This window comes from Schistocerca piceifrons, chromosome 8 (genome assembly GCF_021461385.2).
Source record: "Schistocerca piceifrons isolate TAMUIC-IGC-003096 chromosome 8, iqSchPice1.1, whole genome shotgun sequence".
NCBI lineage: Eukaryota > Metazoa > Arthropoda > Insecta > Orthoptera > Acrididae > Schistocerca > Schistocerca piceifrons.
Window position 1 is genome coordinate 69,228,528 of NC_060145.1, and position 13,243 is coordinate 69,241,770.

At 45.3% G+C, this 13,243-nt stretch overlaps 1 non-coding gene across 1 annotated transcript; it reads right to left on the reverse strand.

The window, feature by feature from the left end:
- Positions 1-558: 558 nt before the first annotated feature.
- Positions 559-633, reverse strand: Trnas-cga. The gene has a single exon. It is a non-coding gene; the product is annotated as a tRNA-Ser (tRNA).
- Between the last annotated feature and the right edge of the window lie 12,610 nt (positions 634-13,243).

Below are 13,243 nucleotides of genomic sequence, written 5' to 3' on the forward strand. Positions count from 1 at the left end.
AACCACCCAAGAGCAGACAAGTGTGGCTCCGGGGCCGTCCCACAAATCGTAAATTGCAGCCTCTCGCGCTGGCTCAAGTAGATGCGGCCACATCCACTCCATAGCGTAGACTGCTGAACTAGCACAACGATTATCAGGCAGTATCAGACATCGCGGCATGCAAGCCCACCACCGATACACGCAGAGTTGTCAGTCGCTTGCATACTGGGCCTCAGCACTCGCTCCCAGATGACGTCCCCAATTCAGCTCTGTGATTCAAGTTCTCAATCACTGTGTCGCGTCGCCACAATGGCGAAGTCTCTGGAAACTAGTCGCCACATGCGTCCTCTGTGACACGCGCTGGCATGACTGGCTGCATGTGAGACATGTACGTTGTGCCGTAAAATTTCAGTTTCACGACACAAAAGCAACAAAAAATACTACTGAAAAAAGGAACGGTTCCGTCTGCATATTGAGGCATTGAAACTTATTTGTTATGGACGGGTTTTTGCTTCCTAGGCATCCAACGACTGGCATACAGCAGGAAAAATAAGAAACTTCCTCGCAGATTAAAACTGTGTGCCGGACCGAGACTCGAACTCGGGACCTTTGCCTTTCGACGGCAAGTGCTCTACCAACTGAGCTACCCAAGCACGACTCACGCCCGGTCCTCACAGCTTTACTTCCGCCAGTACCTCGTCTCCTACCTTCGAGGTACTGCCGGAAGTAAAGCTGTGAGGACGGAGCGTGAGTCGTGCTTGGATAGCTCAGTTGGTAGAGCACTTGCCCGCGAAAGGCAAAGGTTTCGAGCTCGAGTCTCGGTCCGGCACACAGTTTTAATCTACCAGGAAGTTTCATATCAGAGCACACTCCGCTGCAGAGTGAAAATCTCATTTAGGAAAAAATAAAATTAACGACCAGTAATCCCTCGTAAAAGCTATACGCTGGGGTGGAAAGTCATGAAATACCTGCTAGTTTCGTGACGGACCTCCTTTGCCCGACGTAGTGCAACAACTCGACGTCGTTGGAAGTCCTCTGCAGAAATATTGAGCCATGCTTCCTCTATAGCAATCCTTAACTGCGAAAATCTTCCCGGTGCAGGATTTTGTGAACGAACAGACCTCCAGATTATGTCCCATGAATGTTCGATGGGCTTCGTGGCGGCCGATCTGGGTAGTTAAATCATTCGCTCGAATTGTGCAGAATGTTCTTCAAACCGGCCCAGTGACAGTGTAACACGCCCGGGAGTACGAACGGGTGGGGTCCTTTTAAACTGTTTGTCGTTTCGTGACCGTTGCTTTTCTTGACCGTGCGCCCTATCCACACCACGTACCTGGTAATCCCGCGGCGGTCATACTGTTCTGCTCCACACTGTTGCTGGCTGTTGGCTTGCCTGAAACTATCCATCGTAAAAATGCAAGCGGGTTTAGGGAAGCCACTCAACGTTTAAACACAACACTGTCCTATGTCTGGTATGGACATCTATATTCTGAGACGATATGGAAACCTTAGGTTGCGCTGTTTACACTCTAAATCGTAAATTTTTATCCCAATTAACAATCTTGATGATTAACAGTCCAAAATATAATTCAGACGAGCGTACGCGTAACCGACACGACGCGGGTGATTGTTGATGATGCGGAAGCCTCACGATCGAACGAAAGCTCTTACGCTCGGCACACATACAGATATCTGGTAATAGCCCTCCTTGACACTAGTAATGATATAACACTGTTCGTAAAGTTAATTTTTCAGTTCTCCGTTCTCACTTGTACGAGTGTGGCGCGGCTGATTGTTGATGATGCGGAACGCGATGATCGAACGCACGTTCTCACGCTCGCTACAAATCACTGGCACTTGATTGCACTCTTTTGTGGTAAATAGTATTACTGATTCACATTTGTTTATTCTTGGAGACCGAACACCGCGCGGATGATCGATGCTATGCGACACGCAACGAGAGGATACATAAATACGTTATTAACGCCATTGCTCATTCTCAGTTACTTCTTGACGCACTTTCCTCTGAACCATTTCCATATGTTATCACTTTACTGTAATAGCACTTGGTAGCAACACTTCAACCTGAATACTAACAATGCTTCTACGTTCAGAGCTACACACTGCACAACATAACAGTACCGCGTCCCGCACTCAACTCTCTACAGACGCGGCTGCCCGCAAAGATACTCCACAACTAAGCCAGCGATATGACAATACGCTTACAACAGGCCGCAGTGTCACCCAAAAAAATTTCCATCATTGTTTGGGAATATGAAGTCCATTTACGACTGCAAATGGTCAATGATCGGTCCAGTCCGTAGCATGCAAGCACAGGGGGCACTATCATGGAGCCACCACCAGCTTCCACAGTAACTTCTTGACAACTTGGGTCCATGGTTTCGTGGAGTATACGCCACCTTAGATGCCATCCGCTAGCTCTTACCAACTAAAATAGGGCCTCTCCTCACCAGGGCACGTTTTCCAGTCGTCTAGGATCCAACAGATGCGGTCACGAGACCAGGAAAGGCGCTGCAGGTGATGTCGTGCTGTTACCATCGACACTCACGTCAGTCGTCTGCTGCCATAGCCCACTAACGCCGAATTTCGCCGCACTCTCCTCAAGGATACGTTCGTAGTATGTCCCACGTTGATTTCAGCGGTTATTTCAATCGATACTGCTTGCTCGTTAGCACTGACAACTCTATGCAAGCGCTGCTGTTCTCGGTCATTAAGTGATGGCCGTCGGCCACTGCGTTGTTCGTGATAAGAGGTAGTGTCTGAAATATGGCATTCTCAATGTTGACACTATGGATCTCGGAAAACTGAATTCCCTGACGATTGCCGAAATGGAATGTCCCATGCTTCTATCTCCGACTACCATTCCGCGCTCAAAGTCCGTTAATCCACGTTGTGTGGCCACAATCACGTCGGTCACCTTCTCACATTCATCACCTGAATAAAAATGACAGATCCTTCAATGCAATGCCCTTTTATAACTTGTGTGTGCGGTAGTACAGCCGTCTCTATATGTGTATATCGCTATCGATCGATTTTTGTCACCTCAATTTATAACTCACATTTGTGGTATCGATAGCTACGATGCCACGGCGTAGGTGCAAGTTCGTAGTTTGACACTAGGACACCGGCACCGACGACAGCTCCCTCTAGCCGGCGCTGTTGAGCCCTTCGAGTGCCGCTGCAGATTCTACCCATTTTGATGCCGAGGAAAAGACCTAGCAACATTGTTTCTATTTCATAGTGGGCGAACCACTACTTGTACTGTTTAACTAGATACATCTGGCTTCGCACCTACGTGCTGCTCAGTGCAAACTTAGATAATCAAGTTATTATGTATTAAGTTAATATTGTGATATAGCAAAACAATTTCTAAGAGCAGTACCTAGAGATTTTCACCTTTTCCTGCTCCTTCTCAATTCCTACATTCCGCCTACCCTTCAGTTTACAGGAGCAGACCCACGCGCCGCCTTCCAGGCGGGATACAAAAACATTAGAATCGTTAGCCACAACATTTTCTTTAACGTGAAGGTAACACTTTGCAGCGGCCGAAATCATGTGGTTGTAAATAGCCTCGGAGTTCCTGGAACCGAAATTGTTCCAAAGCAGTTCCAAGCTTCGCAGCAAACAATGCCCTGAATTAATTATCTTTGCAACGTCTGCGCTCTTTTACGTGAACACGTAGGTAAGTTGGCTTTCTGTCTTCCCAGAGAGACGTCACAATTTGCATTTCACTAAAGACTAATCATCCTATATCGTCCTGCAGTCACTCAGTGATGATACTACAGCGTCGTCAGCAAGTAATCATAGAAACTCCTGCTCACTCTAACCGTCAATCGGCTTATGTGCGTCGGGAAGAGGGACACCTCTGTCACACTTCCATGGTACACTCCTGAAGATGCCTTTGAATCCGACGGACACTCACATGCCTGAGAGCTTATTCCGTTCGCTCACACCTTCGTTAATAGCCTGCAGTGTGACACTGTGCCAAACGTTTCCGATAAATATGGAATCGGCCTCCTGACATTCATCCATTACTCCCAATCAAAACGTGTCCCTACCGTGTATTATTTCCATTGTGCGAGTTAGATCCGTGATTTCCTCTCAGGAAGGTCATTGTGTGTAATAATTGATGGAACGTCATCCAGTAAAACAGAAGTGACATGTGGTGCTCCATACAAAAGTGGTATAGGACATTTGTTGTTCTTAATTTCTACAAACGGTTTAGGGGATAATCTGAACAGCCCTCTTAGGTTTTATTCGGATGATTCTGTTATTTGCCTTCTAGTAAAGTCATTAAAAGATCAAAACCAATTGAAAAATGATTAATACATGATATCCGTATGACGCGGAAAGTGGCAACTGCCTCTAAATTATAAAAAAAAATGACGTCCTCCACATGAGCACTAAAAGAAATCCGTTCAGTTTCGGTTACAAAATACATCACACATATCTAAACACTAGATACTTAAGGACTACAACTATGAGTGACATAAACTGGAACAATAGCAAAGAACACGTTGCAAGATGGCGAACCAAAGACAGTTTTATTAGGAGAACACTTGTAAGAACCGACAGATCTACTAAAACGACTGCCTACGCTACGCTTTTCCTCCTCCTGTGGAGTACTGCTGCGCAGTGTGGGACTCTTTGAACAAAAAGTTGACGGAGGATATCGAAAGGGCTCATAGCAGGACAAGAGAATGCCCACCCTTTTCTGGAGTATTGCTGTGCAGTAAGGGACCCTTACGACATATAATTGGTGTAGGGAACCGAAATCAAAGAAAGGTGACAGGTCGTCACGGATATGCTGCACGAATTGGAATGGCAGTCATTAAAACAAAGATGTTTTTAAATATCTTTCCTTCGTGGAGGACCACAGTCATGTATGACTTTTTGAAAGAAATTTCCGCCATTTTGCTCTTAAATGTTTATTTATTTCGCACAATCGTGATTTTGGCTTTATAGCCATGGTCAGTTGAATGTCGAACAAAAAATTAATAAAGCGTACGTATCACACAATGTAGGGTATAGGAACCATAAAGTATTACTTATCTGAGAACATTAATTAAATTTTAAAATACATCCGATCGGTCTGAGATATTTTATCGACAAATAAATATATTTCTCTTCTTGTACACCAGTTGTCGTATTGGTACATACCGAAAATACTTAATATGGCTGACATTAGGCACAGTGGAAAACCATTAATACACAGCATAGTGTATTTAATAGCCAGTAAATCTCTGTGGCCTGCATTCGTCACTTGTGTTCATCAATGACGTCAACATACATTACAACAGTGACAGAGAGATCGTAACAAAGCGGCACCACTGAGTGAGCCACATGATCTTTGCATTACCAGAGACACGACCAGGAAAGAGGCGGTGGATATTTATTTAGCTAAACGCTTAACACTCTCTTGTAACACACATTCGTAACAGCATATTACATATGTACGTTGTAATACTCCGTATTCACAGCGTAAATATGATCATTTTAGATGCACAATAAAATTTTGATCTAAAAATGATCCCGTGGCTGCAGTATTATAAAAATGTAATTCACTGATTTGTGGAGACATACGTGAAATACGTCACACCTGTGCAGCAACTTACACGACACTCGTGGGGAAAAAAAATGTGTTTTTCGTTGCGGCGAGATCCTTTTACGAACTTTCGGTCTCGAACATTCTCTTCAGAATGGGAAAATATGTGCTCACCTACACGGGGAGAAAGGTAGGTTCATCATACAAAAATAAGAGAAATCAGAGTTCGTACGGAAGATTTTAAGTGATCGTTTTCCCCGTGGAGCGGTAGAAAAATGGTTCAAATGGCTCTCAGCACTATGGGACTTAACATCTGTGGTCATCAGCCCCCTAGAACTTAGAACTACTTAAACCTAACGACATCACACACATCCACGCCCGAGGCAGGATTCGAAGCTGCGGCCGTGGCGTTCAGGCGGTTCCAGACTGAAGCGCCTAGAACCGCACAGCCACACCGGCCGGCGGAGCGGTAGAGTAACAGTCTGAAGGTGGTCCGATGAATCCTATGCCAAAAATTTAAGTGTAAATTGCGGAGTATGGTAGATGTAGATTTGATTGCTACCATGCCCGTGGCCAAGCGAGATTGCGTACGAGCAATGCTTTCTAACTCTTTGGTGATTTATTATCAGAAGGTTGTCTATCTCAAAGGTTTACAGACCATTTATTTTAAATTTCTGCAGTTGTTTCCTCTGCCAGTGGCCTTACCGCAGTTGTAATTCTGGTTCAAAAATGGCTGTGAGCACTATAGGACTTACTTTCTGAGGTCATCAGTGCCGGCCGGAGTGGCCGAGCGGTTCTAGGCGCTGCAGTCTGGAACCGCGTGATCGCTATGGTCGCAGGTTCGAATCCTGCCTCGGGCATGGATGTGTGTGATGTCCTTAGGTTAGTTAGGTTTAAGTTGTTCTAAGTTCTAGGGGACTGATGACCTCCGCTGTTAAGACCCATAGTACTCAGAGCCATTTGAACCATTTTAGGTCATCAGTCCCCTAGAACTACTTAAATCTAACTAACCTAAGGACATCACTCACATCCATGCCCGAGGCAGGATTCGAACCTGCGACCTTAGTGGTAGCGCGGTTCCAGACTGAAGCGCCTAGAACCGCTCGGTCACAATTCTGGTTCCCGTCAGATCACCGAAGTTAAGCGCTGTCGGGCTGGGCCAGCACTTGGATGGGTAACCATTCGGTCTACCGAGCGCTGTTGACAAGTGGGGTGCACTCAGCCCTTGTGACGCAAACTGAGAGCTACTTGTTTTAGAAGTAGCGGCTCCGTTCTCGTAAATTGACATACGGCTGGGAGAAAGGTGTTCTGACCACGTGCCCCTCCATATCCGCATCCAGTGCCGCCTTTGGGACGACACTGTGGCCCGTCGGTACCGTTGACCCCACACGGCCTGCTCGAGCTGATTTTAATTTTTTTTGTTTTTTTCTAATCGTTTCCTCTAAAACAGTTGGCTGATACCATACCCTGACAGCATTGCGTAATTAGGAGCATTATCCTCTTGCGGAACAAACTTGGCGATGTGTCGGCCCCTATACACGTGCAGAAAACGCAGTCTCAGACCACTTCCGCCATTGCGCATTGCGAGCACGCGCGCGCGGTGCACAGTTTGCGCCTACGGGCCGATTAGCCTAACAACTCAAGCAGCAGCGGTGTTACGCGGGTGGCGGACGCGGGACCGGCAGGTGCAGCGCGCCGGCTTCTGGCCAGTCCGCGATGGCGGACGCCAGCTGTTACTAAATCGCATTACGGCAGCCGCGCGGATATGTGCTACGTGCCACGGCCGCTGACGCTGACGCTACCGCTGCCGGTGCCGCCGGTCTTCCGAGCCAAGTGTCACGGGTTCGCAGCCCCTCTCGCCCGGCCCGCGACGAGCCGACGGGCGTAATTGTTCACGTGTCGCCGTGCATACACCAGCCCAAACAAGCGCGGCGCGCACGCGAGCACACGCACGTGGCCTCCGCAGCACACGCACACACCCACACCTCGGGGAAGAGGGAGAAGAGAGAGTGAGAGGGAGAGGGAGAGAGAGCAAGGGGAAGTGCGCAACGCAGCACATGCCAGCTCACGCACACCCACGCACTCCCCCCTGACATATGGCGTCTCTCTGCCAGCAGCGGACGTGAGGACGCGATTTGGACGCAAGCTACTGACAATCACCGAACCTAATGGCCGTATAAACGCAGCAAATCGTTAACAATGCAGAACACTGTGCATTAGCTGCACGTTGCGGCGCCCAAGACCTGACAGCGATTCCAAACCACTACAGTGATGGCACAGTTAGACCATTATGAGCTACATCTCTCACCTCCGATGGCTAAATATAGCCGAGGTCATTATGGAAACTCTTCCATACATTTTGTATGGCAGATAGCGTTTACAATAAACTAAGATGCAGCCATGGTAAACTATTCCACCTGGTGTACAAGATATACAGGGTGGTCAGAAAATGTCTGAAACGCTTGTCGTGATGTTGAAGGGCATATTGTACTGAGACAGAAATGTTAAGAAAAAAATGTGATACATTGCGCCGTTTCCGAGTTTTTTAGCATTGAAGTTAGCCAATAAGGTCGTTGCGCGCGCGAATTCAAGTTTCTGCTAACCAAACGAAGCACTCGTTAGGTAACACCGCCCCTGGCAGGCCGCTTGAATGAGAGCGCACGACGCCCAGATTGGCTACATTCAGTGCTTAATAACTCGGAAACGGTGCAACGTATCGAATTTTTTCTTAACATTCATGTCACGGTCCAACCTGCCCTGCAACACCCCTACGAGCGCTTCATACATTTTCCGACCACCCTGTATGAAAAAGGCGAAGCATCATCTAACATCCCGAAGATCGTAACAGTTTCAATTCCAAGTAAAGCAGGTCTGTGTGGTTATTATTGAACCATCAGTTTAATAATTATCGTTGCAAAACACTGGCACGTTTTAGTAACGGAAAAATGGAAAGGCCGCTAAAAGCCGTTCTCGGGGAAGATCACTTTGGGTTACAATCAACAGTCGAGATCGCAATAATATTTATTTACCTGTTTCGACTTGTGTTAAAGCCATCTTCAGAATTTTTCACAGTGTACGACCGTGGCACCACGAGAAAACCGACGAGCCGCCAGAAGTAGTCATAGCAGACCAAAAATTCTGAAGATGGCTTTAACGTAGCCCTAAACCGGTAAATGAGCAAATATTATTGCGATCTCGACTGTTGATTGTAACCTAAATGATGCACTCCATAGACAATGTTGTCTGAATTTATGAAGATCAGATTACTTTATGGAGAAATACAAGATCACGCGAGGAAAGTCATTCGACGACTAAGAAGTTAAGTTAAATAAAGACAAACCTACGTTTACAGTATTTGCAGATTTAGAGAAAGCTTTTGACATTGTTGGTTGGAAATCACTCTACGAAATTTATAGGGTAGCATGCATAAAATACAGAGAGCGAAACATTATCTGCAACGTATATAGATAGCAGACAGCTTTTCTAAGATTCTGAGGTGAAAGGACAGCAGTAGTTGAGAAATGGTAGTGAGATAGGGTTGTAGACTATCGCGGATATTACTCAAGCTGTACATTGCACAGGAAGTAAAGAAAACTAAAGAAAAATTTTGAGAAGTAATTTTGTCAGAGGCGGCAAAGGACCAGGAAGAAAAGTTGAACGAAATGAAAAGTTTGTGAAAAAGAACGTTAAAACATGAGCACCGACAAATGTAAGACAAGGGTAATGGAATGTACTGGAATTAAACAGGCGATGTTGAAAGAACTAAATTATAAAATGATACACTAAATTAATAGCTAAATTTTGCTATTTGGGCTGCAAAGTAACTCATGATGGCGGAATTAGAGAGGACATCAATTGCAGACTACCTATGGCAAGGAAAGCATTTCTGAAAAAGTGGAATTCGTTAACATTGAACATAAATAAATGATAGAAAGTCGTTTCTGAAGGTACCTATATGGAATAGCCTTGTATGGAAGTGAGCCGTCGGTTATTAGCGGTTCAGACAGGGAGTGAATACAAGCTTTTCACAGAAGGTTAGATGGGTATATCACGTACGTAATTGGGAATCACTAGATCCGGCTGTGGCGGAAATAAATTTATGGGACAAATTGACTAAAAGAAGGAATCGGTTGATAGGAAACAGCATTGAGGAGTTGCCAGCTTAGTATTGGAGCGAAATCAGCAATTTAAGATGGAAGCAGATTGGAGTAGTTATTCGCCGAAATGAAGAAGCTTCAACAGGATAGACTGGTGAAGAGAGCTGCATCAAATCAGTCTTCGGACTGAACATCACGGCAACAGCAGTAGCAACAGCAAAACATCGAGCGATTCGTCGACAACTGCATGTATACCAACATCTACAATTTTCGAGATATCACGTGTGAACAAAGCGAACTGCGTTTTAACTGAGTGGTTCTACCTGAAACCAAGTGGAACATTCGTCTAGGGCCCATTTTGTTCGTTCCCATCCCTGTGGTGCGACATAACACGTTTAACAATAGAGCAGACGTACTCTCCCCTCTGTGAAAGCCGGCACCTCGACAGAAGAGGGACAATTCTTCGAGAAGGAGAGGCAAAACCCGCTGGCTCTGTATCACCAATAATGGGAGGCAGTGCCTCCACCGCATTAGTTACAAGTATGAGGCTAGCTTTTCAGGGCAAATAAGCTTTCGACACCATCTGCCGGTGAACCATGACTCTGAGGTATGGTAGCGGGTGACGTCATACGTGTGCGGACTGTTAGCTCGTTTTGCTACGGTGCACTAGCATTGTCAGCTATTGCTGTGTATGTTGTATGCTGTGGGTTTGTAGAGGGTGTCGTGAATTGGGATGGCATAGACACGGTAGTACGCTACTTGAACAGAAGGTAGCGATTTTATCACCGTAAGATTATGTTTAAACTCTGAGTGCAGAGTTTAAACATAATCTTTGGTTGTTCTGCAACGACCTTAAATAGTAACCACAATTTTTCTGAACTTGGAATGTCTTATGAGTACACCCTTCTTTCGAATGTAAAATTCTCGCCCAACTTGCAACTTGGTTTGAGAGATAGAGTTTCATTCTGCACTTACATAGCATTTATTACCCTACGAAGACCTTGAGTAATGAATATCGCTGTCATGGTCCACTTATTCCACTATCGAGATAGAAGTCAAGCCATCGTGTATCGTGATGTATGTCTTTCTTCAGATAGATATTCGGGATTACTTGTGCACAGATAACCTTGATACTTTCGCAGCCGAAAGCATCCCTGCAGGAACTGTATAAATATCAACTGAAATAAAAATTTTTGACAACCCAAAATCTCGTTGAGGACAAGAGACGATAGGAATTTTTTTTCAATTAACCATGTAAACATTAACGTCAATTGCTTAAAAGAAACTAATAGAACAATACATTCGAATGGTTGGATGGCTTTTTGAACTCGGTATCTGTTTTACACAACTTCAGTGCCTAATCAACGCGCCTCCTCATATAATAAATCAGGTTACACAGGCTGTCCCAAAACTAATACCTAAGTTTAAGGAAACACATGTTTAATAGAGAGAATAAATATCTGTACAATTGGACATATGAGCCATTAGAAATCATTAATTTTCAATGTTGTCACCCCACGAGCCAACACAAAGAGACCGCTTCTCCTCCGTAGCCCGGAATGTGCTCCGTAGTTGATCAGGTCTGATGCTGTAACTCCCCTTTACAATCCGATCACGCAACTGACGCAGGCTACTGGTTTTAACAATGTACACATAGAAAGTCATGTAAACTCACTGGAAGAAGTCAAAGGGCTTAAGATCAGGTGACCTTGGATCCCACATAAGCGGTGAATCCCTACAGATTCACCGTCCACAAAATATGCCGTTAAAGTAGTCTGGAACAATGAGAGAAAAATGGGGGGATCCCCTTCCTGTGGTACGCAATTCAGAATTCCATCAGACTCCAGTTTCGTTTCCAGGAAAGGCACGGAAGTTCCACAAACCTTAGTCTTTGTCACCCCTAGCCATATACTGTTTCGGAATGTTTCTCCGTTCTTGGCATCATGAATACTGTTGTCGATCCATATACGTAGTTGTAACGGTTCACGAACCACATGTGTGAAAAGTGTCCTCATCCAAGCAGATGAGGTTATCTGGCATCTTCTATATTCTACAGTCACCAAAATGTCAGCACACATCTCCTTCAGCGTAAAACGAAGGGTACGCCATGGAGCAGATCGTGTAACTGACGGATCACCCGACGAACAGAAGCGCTTGGGACCCTTTCGGAGGACTCTTTTCGACGGTACAGTACAACCACCTCCTTGAATGTTTCACCATTTAGCTTCCAGCAAACAATCCCTATTCTTTTTTCCACTGAGAGCATCTCAAATACCTGTGGGAGACGAATTCATCACATTAGTGCCCTATGAAAATGAATTGTTCCTTTCGGGGCACCCTATATACCTAGGCTGGATAAAAAATGAAAACACCAGGAGAAACGAATACTTGAACATAAATGCACTTACTAACCGAGCCATTAGGTTGCGTTGTTGTATTTGATCAAGAAAACCACCTGTGAAATGTCACCAACACTTTAAAAGTGTCAGTCATGGACAGAAGAGTGTTCTGTGTAGTTGTAATTGGATTATGTCGGAGTAGAGTGAAGTCTGACGTGGGCAAATTGCTGGTGCTCGTGTCGTGAGTGCTTCCATAACTAAGGAAGCCAAAGTGTTCGGCATTTCAAGGATCTTCGTATCAAAGATTTACACCGCATACAGGGAAAGTGGACGAAAGTGAGTGATCGTGGCAGACGGTCATTGAAGAGGACTGTGATGGAAAGAGAGCTACAGTTGCAAAAGACACTTCAGAATTGAATGTCGCACTCGCGAACCGTCAGCACCAAAAAACGAAGGGAGCTCCATAATCAGGTAACTAGAGGTTGATCTGGAGTTACAAAAGCACACGTCAGTAGTGAAAATACCGTCAGATCAAAACATGACGCTGAAGCCATTAGACTTAGATTATGACGAGAGGAAACAAAGTAATTTGGTCGGATCAGTCTTCTTTCATACTGTTCTGGCCAAGTTTACGTTCCAACAGTGAAAATCAAAAGGCTCTGAGCACTATGGGACTTAACATCTGAGGTCATCAGTCACCTAGAACTCAGAACTACTTAAACCGAACTAACCTAAGGACATCACACACATCCATGCCCGAGGCAGGATTCGAACCTGAGACCGTAGCGGTCGCGCGGTTCTAGACTGAAGCGCCTAGAACCGCTCGAGCACAATAGTGAAACATTGCAGGGATTCAGTGATGATGTGGGCAGCCATATTGCAGTATTCCAAGGGCCCATGGCTACTCTGCCAGGTCGCATTACTGCAAAGGATTATGTGATCACAGTAACTGATCATGACCAGTCCATGGTACAATGTTTGTTTCCCAATGGTGGTGCTGTGTTGCAAGACGAGGGGGCCCCTCCTGTTCACACAGCTCACATCGTTCGGGAATGGTTTTGTGAGCACGAGAACGAATTGTTGAATCTCCCATGGTCACCAAACTCACTAGATGTTAATATTATTGAGTGTTTGTGGTATACTTTGGAGGGAAGGGTGTGTCATCGCTGTCTACTTCTGTCGTACTTACCTGAACTCAACACTATTTTGCATGGCGTTTGGTACGAGACTACCTTGAAAACCGACTGAAAATCCTTCAGATA